This window comes from Megalobrama amblycephala, linkage group LG1 (genome assembly GCF_018812025.1).
Source record: "Megalobrama amblycephala isolate DHTTF-2021 linkage group LG1, ASM1881202v1, whole genome shotgun sequence".
NCBI classification, from domain to species: domain Eukaryota; kingdom Metazoa; phylum Chordata; class Actinopteri; order Cypriniformes; family Xenocyprididae; genus Megalobrama; species Megalobrama amblycephala.
Window position 1 is genome coordinate 12,034,522 of NC_063044.1, and position 9,517 is coordinate 12,044,038.

At 36.6% G+C, this 9,517-nt stretch overlaps 1 long non-coding RNA gene across 1 annotated transcript; it reads right to left on the bottom strand.

The window, feature by feature from the left end:
* Positions 1 to 2,677: 2,677 nt before the first annotated feature.
* LOC125249505 lies at positions 2,678 to 7,416 on the bottom strand. The gene is made up of 2 exons (XR_007180572.1): positions 5,473 to 7,416; positions 2,678 to 2,740 (listed from the first exon to the last, which is right to left on the bottom strand). It is a non-coding gene; the product is annotated as an uncharacterized LOC125249505 (long non-coding RNA).
* Positions 7,417 to 9,517: the final 2,101 nt, after the last annotated feature.

Genomic DNA, 9,517 nt, shown 5'->3' on the forward strand with positions numbered 1-9,517 from the left:
TGGATATTTTTCTCACACAAACACATTGCTTCGCTTCAGAAGGCCTTTATTAACCACCCAAAGTGGAGTACATTTTGCTTTGGATGGATGAACTTTCTTCAGCTTTACTCATTGGTCCCGTTCACTTCCATTATAAAGCTTAGGTGCGTCAGGATATTTATTAATATATCTCTGATTATGTTCATCAGAAAATGTTCATTTTAAAGTGAACTAATCCTTTAAAATAAAAAATAAAAATCATAATCTTGAGCAAAATAAACAAACATGCAGTACAAGGTATATATTTAATTCCAACAAATGACTTTCTATTGTCCATGTAAATTAGCTATAATAATCTGACATTATTCATCCTCAAACCGTTTAATAGCAGTTATCACTCCACAACTTTATTAACAACACCTGACGTCACTCACCCGCTACTATATACTAATTGATTAAATATATATAAATATGAAACATTTTTAAACAAGCCTAAAGGAGCCTACAAGCTTCAAATAAAAACTCCCTATAAGATGAAAGAAAAATATTGGAGGTGTTATTGTGCGCACATCAAAACTCTTTGATCCAGCTCACGTTTACTTAAAAGGAGCGGTAGGGTCTTTCAGGAGTGATGATGCACCTGTGAGGTTATGAGTGTTCAGTTAGCGTCAGGCCTCTGGGTATGTCATTTCCTGTCAGAGTGGTGAGTAGCCAGGATGTCTTCTCTCTGGTTCATACAATAGCACTGAATTTTTATGACTAAAGACATTGTGTAAATATGAAACATTCCTTCCTTCAGTAGATACAGCACATGACTAAATTCTGTTAAGCTGACAAATTTATTGCTCTCACCAATTGAAATAATCCAGTAGATTTACATTGAAAAGCAGGTCAGTTATTATTAGTAAAGTTGTCTGGCCAACTCCAACATGATGGCGGTTATGAGTTTTGCATGGGAAAGCACCACTCGTATTTCCTGTAATGTAAAAGGTGGGCAACACAAGGCTGACATTGAGTACTCTTGTGAACTCTTGACACTGAACTCTTGTTCGTGTGATCAATAAGGTATTAAAATAACATATAAGGGAGGCTATAAGGAAACTCTTTTCATAAACCAGAAAGAAGTGAATTGAGAACAAAAGAAACATGGCATTGCTCTCTGAATCATAAGCTGAGGATACATTGTGATCATCGGAAGGGTTTCCTGATACCGCAAATGAGTCACATTTCTCAGACACTTCTTTGAATCAGTAAAGAGAATGACTACCTTACTTTCACATATGCCCTCTCACCTACCTACAAAAAAGATTACAAATAACATCTGTTCATAGCTTCATTCTTTCCCTTATAAGTCACTGGGATAAAATGGAGAATATCTCAAATGTTTCTCCTAAAATAAGTCTCTGACATCGCTTCCTTTAGAGGTTCAGAAGAGATCTCAGACTGTTCTCATAATAAGTCTTCAATGAAATTTCTTTATGATCTCAGATATTTCTCATCACTTTCATCAAAGACCAGATGCTATCCCTGTTATTCTTAGGGCCGTAACACAACAAGCAGACGGTTGACTGTCAGGCAACATTGGGTCATGAGCCAGTGTCTGTTGGGCTAGTTTTTGCGTTTCACATGTCAGCTCTAGTCGGGCTCATGTCAGTGAGAGTTCACCCGATACAGCATGTTGAATTGGTGTCGGGGCCGTCGGTGAGACAGATCATTCTGATTAGCTGTTCAGTTTAGCAGACAAGTTAGTGCATGAGAATAAAATGAAAAGTGATGAAAGCAAGCAAAGTCAAGACAGAAGTCTGTTATAATTTTACATAATCGTACCTAAGCAGGGGCGTAACCACCACTGAGGTCCCTGAGGTCCGGATCTCTGTATTTTTCTGAGGTGAGGGTTAGTTCACCCAAAAAAGGAAAATTCTGTCATTAATTATTAATTAATCTTCAGAACACAAATTATGATATTTCTGATAAAATCTGATGGCTCAGTGAGGCCTGCATTGACAGCAAGATAATTAACACTTTCAGATGCCCAGAAAGTTACTAAAGACACATTTAAAACAGTTCATGTGACTACAGTGGTTCAACCTCAATGTTATGAAGCAAAATAACGACTTTATTCAACAATATCTAGTGATGGGTGATTTCGAAACACTGATTCATGAAACTTTCAAGCTTTACAAATCTTTTGTTTTGAATCAGTAATTCGGAGCGTAAAAGTCACATGATTTCAGTAAACAAGGCTTTGTTACGTTATAAGTGTTTCAAAATTTTAATGGTTCATGTGACTATGGCAGTTTGATACACGCTCCAAACCACTGATTCAAAACAAAAGATTCGTAAAGCTTCGAAGCTTCATGAAGCAGTGTTTTAAAATTGCCCATCAGTAGATATTGTTGAATAAAGTCGTTATTTTGTTTTTGGTTTTTTGGCACACAAAAAGTAAGTTCTTGTCACTTCATAACATTAAGGTTGAACCACTGTAGTCACATGAACTGTTTTAAATATGTCTTTAATGTTTTTATGTCTTAATTTCTGGGCATCTGAAAGTGTTAATTAACTTACTGTCAATGCAGGCCTCACTGAGCCATCAGATTTTATCAAAAATATCTTCATTTGTGTTCTGAAGATGAACGAAGGTCAAGCGACATGAGGGTGAGTAATAAATGACTGAATTTTCATTTTTGGGTGAACTAACCCTTCAACTTTGGTACGTGCTGCACAGATATCAGGTAGGCCTAATCTTTATACCTCTGGGCACCTGGAAGGAAGAAAATGATCAGCATGATTGGTATTTAAAATGGTAAACAAGCTGCTTTGTTTACGGCTTGTATATCTGTAAACCTAGTTTCAGTTTCCCTTTTTGAATGATAAATATCGACTATTGATACCTGCTGATATAGACAGTTGTATCCTTACATGCAGGCACAGAACGCACATGGTAGTTGACAGTTGTCTGTAGACCTTTTGGTGTGTTCAAGCGCAGCTTTTTGGCCAAGATGCAGCTGATCAATAAGTCATGGCAACACATGTTTTTCCATTACTTTAAAGGCCCATTAACACTGCACTGACAGACGGCAACAAACACTTTGTCGTGTTTGGTCAGATCAGTGTGTTGCCCATTGGTGTCTGCTGGTGCTGGTCTGTGCTTGTTTTTGGCACGTGTTCAATCTGTGTTTGTCAGGTTGTGAAATGTCTGAGAAGTGACAAACTGTAATCTGGTGATTGTCTGTGTTGACCTTAACTAATTAAAGTAATTAACCAATTTCAAATCATTTAAGTTATACAAGATTCAACTACTCAGGATTTGAAAAAAAAAATTCTGAATATCAACTGAACTTTAGATCACTTAAGTTGAATTAGGTGTATTTTTAAATTTAAGTACAGGACGTGAACAATTGCTTTGTATACTTATATTATACTTAAAGGGTTAGTTCAAAGGGTTTTCTGTCATTAAGTACTCACCTTCATGTCGTTCCAAACCCGTAAGACCTTCATTCATCTTCAGAACACAAATTAAAGGATTAGTCCAATTTCAAATTGTAACGAAGCAGGACTCAAGGTAAGATCCATTTGCAAGCTTTATTACAGAAGTAAGCGTGGTTGTACAGGCAGGGTCGAACAGGAGCAAACAGGAATAGCAAGGGACAGGCAGAATCGTAGTCAGGGTACAGGCAGTGGATCGAGGCAGGCAGATAGCTTTCACAGAACAGCAGACAAGGCAAGGGTCAAGACAGGCAGCAATGGGTCGATAACGGGTAACGGGTAGGAACAGTAACAGACAGGCAGACAGGATAATAAACGCTCAGAAATGTAACAACTGTTAACAAGACTTCGCGATGAGGTGGTGTGTGCATGAGTCCTTTATAGTCCAAGTGATGTGCAAAGCTGTATGTGGCGACAGGTGATTGGTGTGGAGTGTAAGCATGTGACTGGCTGGGAGGATGATGGGAATTAGAGTCCGGGAAGTGACAGGAACTGACGTGATCGTGACACAAATAAAAATTTACTGATAATTTATTCACACCCATGTCATCCAAGATGTCCATGTCCTTCTTTCTTCAGTCGAAAAGAAATTAAGTTTTTTGATTAAATCATTCCAGGATTATTTGAACGAGCGAAACGATCGGTCATTTTCTAAAAATAAAAAAATGATATATGTTTTAACTATAGACGCTCATTCTTCTTCTTCTCTCCAAAGGTCAAAGTTTGAACTAAATTATATACTTGCACTGGCATTTTGTATATGACAATTTAGTTCAGACTTCAGACCTGTGGAGGGCAGTAATACACTTAGCAGCATCTACATTTTTATAACAATTTTTATAGAGAAGAAGAAGAAGAAGAAGAAGAGAGCTAGTTCAAGACGAGCGTCTATTGTTAAAACGTGTATAATTTTTTATTTTTTTTAGAAATTTTGCTAGATAAGACCCTTATTCCTCGTTTGGTATCGTTTAAAGCCCTTTGAAGCTGCACTCAAACTGTAATTTTGACCTTCGACCGTCTGGAGGCCACTGAAGTCCACTATAAGGAGAATAATCCTGGAATGTTTTCATCAAAAAAAATAATATTCTTCGACTGAAGATATAAGGACATGAACATCTTGGATGACATGGGGGTGAGTAAATTATCAGTAAATTTTTAGTTGAAAGTGGACTAATCCTTTAAGGTCTTTTTTTGATGAAATCTAAAAGGTTTTTTATCCCCCATAGAAAGCAACATAATTACCGTCATTCAAGGTCCAGAAAAGCAGTAAAGACATTGTTAAAATAGTCAACATGACCGCAGTGGTTCAATCTTACGAGAATACTTTTGTGTGCAAAAAAAAAAAAAAAAGAAGACTTTATTCAACAAATTTGTCTCTTCCCTGTCATTCTCCTTGGCTGTTTATGTTCAGCGCTTCCAGAACGGCAACACAGTATTGAACGCGAAACAGCATATAAGAGAATGACAGGGTACTACTGGGTTCTGGACCTTGAATGACGGTAATTACGTTGCTTTCTTTGGGGGATAAAAAAACACTTTGATTTCATCAAAAGATTTTCATTTGTGTTGTGAAGATGAATGAAGGTTTTGCGGGTTTGGAACGACTTATTAATGACAGAATTTTCATTTTTGGGTGAATTAACCCTTTAAGGAATTTTAGAAGAAAGATCTGAGACAAATGTTTTTGTCAGATAAATCAGCCTACAAATTGCTGACATACAGTCTCTGAAATTAATCTATGATAACATGAAAATTATACCATTCATCTTTAAATTAAACACAACTATAAGAACTTCTCAAGCTATAAGTCTCCTAAGTAATGAAAGTGTAACCTCTGAGTAATACAGTTTTCCTTTGGGTGTCTCTAACAGATGTAGATTCTCACAGCTATGACTGTCTTCCTCTGAGAAATGCTCTCGTCCTTACATGCCCTCCTAATAGCCCAAAGCTGGCGTTTAAATATATCTCTTATCTTTGCTCCTCAGCCATTTGAAGCTTTGTCCTCACCTGACCGACTTTACGCTATTTGAGCTTGTTCTCCTTCTGCTGAACTTGTGAACCGCAGAAATGTGTGAACACCTGTTGCCTGGCTTGCTTCTGATTCCTGGAAAACTGACAGGACGTTACAGTAGATGAGGTCTCATAATTGCACTGAAAGACCTGCAGTAGTGGAAATACGCACACAGACACATATACACACACACACATTTACATACAATGGAAAGAAACATGACCGCAGTAGTGGAAGTGATAAAGTCTGAGAGTGTGTGCGGTCTGTAGTACAGTGTGAGTTGAGGGTCTTTTTTGTTCTACAGATTGAGTCAAAAGGAATGTGAAACCGCAAAAGAGGGGCTGTTAAGACCACTCGAGATACGTCTCTGATCAGTGTTTCCATGAGAGGAAATCTAAATGTTTGTTTACTGTAAAGCATTGACAAGTGTGAGAAGTAAAAAAAAATCTTTTACTCAGATGAATGTGTTCACAGCTCTGCATGTGGTTGTATGTTTTACCATGAGGCAAGTAATGATGGAAACATTTTGTGTTGCTGATTAGCTAATGTAGATGACAGTAATAGTATATCTAGCTCATCTAAATGACAACGTACCATAAACTTGAAAAGAAATTGGTGAACTTAGAAACTTCCTTTAGAAATTTTTTTGTGAATTTCACAAACGATTACAACATATCAGCAAGTAACCAGTTTATGAAACATGAAATTTTGAAATAGAAAAACTAATAGTATTTTCTTTTAAAACATACTCTAATTATCTTTTATTTACAAATTTACAGTGTAGACTTTTAGATTTAAAAAAAAAAAAAATGGATCTAATTATAAAGACCACAGTCTAACACAAACCCTATCCCTTAGGCCGTGTGTCCTCAAAAGCGGTTTTAGCCAGCTTAACACCAGGTGATCTTCTGAAAATGCCTAGCTACAGGCGTTTGAGAGCGCTTTAGCAGTGCAGTGTATTTTTACCCAACGATGGACATTTTCAACTCCCGGCAACCAGAAATGATCACCCAGCATGAAATAGATGCTGCTGCTGTTTTTAAAGAGGTCATGACATGTATTTGTTTTATTATTTTAAATAGTGCTGCCAAAATTAATGTGTGAATGCATACAATACATTTTTTCAGTTTAACATGCAATTAGCCCAACATCCATTTTTTTTCAGTCATCCTTTAGCTGGAGTTACATTATATGATCACACTCTTATTCATGCAAATGCTTTTAAATCATTCAAGCGCAACAAGACACAAAAGAGAACGCAGTGCGGTACAGGTGCGCTATCTATGAATCTCCTGTCTGTGTGAAACATACATGACTTGTGCGCACAGAAAGCCGCTTCAAACAGTGCATGGGCCGCATTGAGTTCTCTGTCGTGCTTGGACGAGCTGCAGCGCCAACATTTTTGATCATTTTCTCAAAATTTTCATGGCCTCCAGAATATTTTGTTGTATGAATATTTGAACATTCAGTATATCAAAAAGAAAGATCAGACCCTCTGCTTTTAAACCCCCCAAAAAAACATACATGCTTTTTTTATCAGCACTTGAATATAGGTAAGTTTCATTAAAACAAGCAATATTTTGAGCAAAAACTTGCGGAATCATGTTTTTGTCAAAGACTACGTCTGGATCAGATTCAGTATGATGATCAAAACATAGATGGAGTAGATCAAGTTTATCAACAGCCCTAAAACTCACACAGTCCTATATCTCTTCCTGGGTTGATCACATGATTTTTCATATGCTTACATATAAGATTGCTCGTTTCGGCTTCTTCTTTGCCTGTGTTTTGATTTGGAGATACTGTACTCATTCAGAAAATGTGTGACAGAGCCCCCTAGTGTATTACTGTGAAAACATGGGAAGCCAGAAAATGTCACATATTTTTCAATATATGAAAAGTGACAATTGCGTATGTATTATTCAATATACTATAATATATGAACACAAAATATAATTCTGTATAATTTAATACATTAAACAATGTAATATATTGATGGAAATATGTTTTCTTTTCTTATGCGCAATGCCATAACCTTTGAGTTTTTTTTAAATTTCAAAACCTTTTCAACATTAAAAAGCAAAAGTGATGTTGATTCAATGCAATTGCATAATTGCTAATTGCAATAATATTTCAATGGTTGCTTGCTATCTGGGATATGTTTGTTCGGAGCATATGACTGCAGATAGTTTTGTACACAAGGCACAACATGTTCACTAAGAAACTTTTGTTGAAAGATGAAACAGCCAACTTGGATCTGACAGCAGTTGCATCACAAACTGTTGGTAAACAAATGCAAAAGGCTTTGTCTGTAAATGACAGTTTTATATGGATAATATTTTCAAACAACATGTGCAGTAGCGAGTGGGCGTTGACACTGTCTCCTATGCAGATGTTAGCCACTCATAACAGTGGGCATTTACTGACAAGCCTTAAAGGAGCCGCACCTTAAAAAACTGATCATTTCAGACAGAGGGTCAGAATGAAGGTTCAAATTCCCAGTAAAATTCCCAGTGTTAAATTAACACTGCTCTGTGTTCATATGGGAACCACTAGCAGGGTGTTAAAAGTAACACTGAAGCAGTGTTAGAGTTAATTAGGTGAACAAGTGAGTGATGATTGTTCAATTATTGAAGACACCTGATGATAACAAACAGAATCACTGAAGGAAAGAGAAATGCAAGAACTACAACTAACTTCTAGCCACAGCCTTAGATGAAATCAAATGAAAAGACATTAAATCTCTCTTATTACAAGCCAGACTCACTTTATTTTATACCAGATTGCCATTCATTTACAGTTCTTTTTGAGAATTAACAGAGGTTTAGATGTCAATCTTTTATTGAAAATATTGGTCATCATTATGGTAATCAGTGTTTCCATTAGTTGGTCAGTATGACTCAACTTTTTACGTCAGCATGTTGTTTTTGTAACAGTGTTTACCAGAACACATAATTTGTTACAAAGGAGTCCATAAACAAAGACGATAAGTTAATATAGTTTTTATCATCATAAAGAAAAATGATTGATAAAACTCATCGACTTAAAGTGATTATTTATTATTAATAAATTGTCATCAACAATACTTTCTTGCCACAGATCAGACATTCTGATTTTTGATTTTTGAGTACTTTGTGTGAAAAAATGTAGACACAGACATCAAGAGTCAGCAAATGAATCTCAACAATGGTGGCATGCTTCATGCCACAATGCATGCTGGGAGCCACCATAGTATAAAACTCATGCATACATGCAAAACTCATGCAAAACTATTCACTTCCAGCATACATTGGGGCATAAAGCCGCTAAGCGACTAAACAGGCGGGGCATATTGTGCAATATAGATATTTCTTGATGTAGGGGGCAGTCAAATGCAAATATATTTGCCCATGTGACATCAAAGATCCCGCAATATCAAAACAAGCTGTTTTTGGAGCTTGGTTAAATTAATGCGTTGTTTATAATGAAGAGGATGTTTTAAGGTATGAAACTTGCATGTTTTAATGGCTAAAAGAAGGTTTGATTTTTTTCATGTCATGACCATTTTAATGATGACTGTATTGACCTGATAAGCTGTAACGGGTTAGCGTGAAACGTTTTTAATCAGGCTGAACAAACATCTAACCTCTGGGGTCCAAATGAGGTGGGAGTTTCTGTAGACACCAGCAGAGTTGTGAAAGGTGGCGTGCAAGCTTTCCCACCTCTGTGGCGTAAAGGCCTGTTAGCATGCATCATGTACATAATTTCTGAGAAAGAGGAAGTGCCTGCTGTTGACACAGCATCTGATGTGTGAGAACATCGGCTTGTTCTTTTAACTACACTTATGCTGCATTCAACCAAATTAAACATGAGGGCATTGACTTCCTGTGGTATTTCAAGTTAGAGCTGGTCAGTTGTTTTCTATTCATTGCTCTTTTTTTTTTTAAAAATAAAGTGTGCGATAAATTGGGTGTTACGAGGTACTAAGTGTACACATTTGTAACTCAGTTACCTGGAACTGGCATTTCACCACCACAATCTCGTTGCCTAATTCTCTACATT